This window comes from Morone saxatilis, unplaced genomic scaffold (assembly GCF_004916995.1).
Source record: "Morone saxatilis isolate NCDOM2014 unplaced genomic scaffold, NCSU_SB_2.0 Contig11, whole genome shotgun sequence".
Lineage (NCBI taxonomy): Eukaryota > Metazoa > Chordata > Actinopteri > Moronidae > Morone > Morone saxatilis.
In genome coordinates, this window is record NW_023339663.1 from 21,635,706 (window position 1) to 21,635,985 (window position 280).

At 55.0% G+C, this 280-nt stretch overlaps 1 protein-coding gene across 6 annotated transcripts in view; it reads right to left on the reverse strand.

The window, feature by feature from the left end:
- Nucleotides 1-280, reverse strand: part of LOC118343022 (SH2 domain-containing adapter protein F-like) — a 91,690-nt gene that overhangs the window by 71,501 nt on the left and 19,909 nt on the right. The gene's annotated exons all lie outside the window — the stretch shown is intronic.

Genomic DNA, 280 nt, shown 5'->3' on the forward strand with positions numbered 1-280 from the left:
CAACAGTCGGCGCGTGTGGACATGACAAACAATCGAGGCACTCTGGAAACACACTCGCAGGAAACAAAAGACAGAGTGGCTGTGCACATGTCTTCACATAACTGCAGGTGGCTCAGTAAGTCCCGGTCCACAGCCAGTGTGGAGCAGCTTGTGGGGGTGGGGGTGGGGCTGGCTTTTCAGGTTAAGGAAGTCGTGACATGCCCCTCCAGCAGGCCCATAAATCAGCCAGCTCAACCTCACTAAGGATGACTCTCAGGAGAGAAAGACACGGAGCACACTG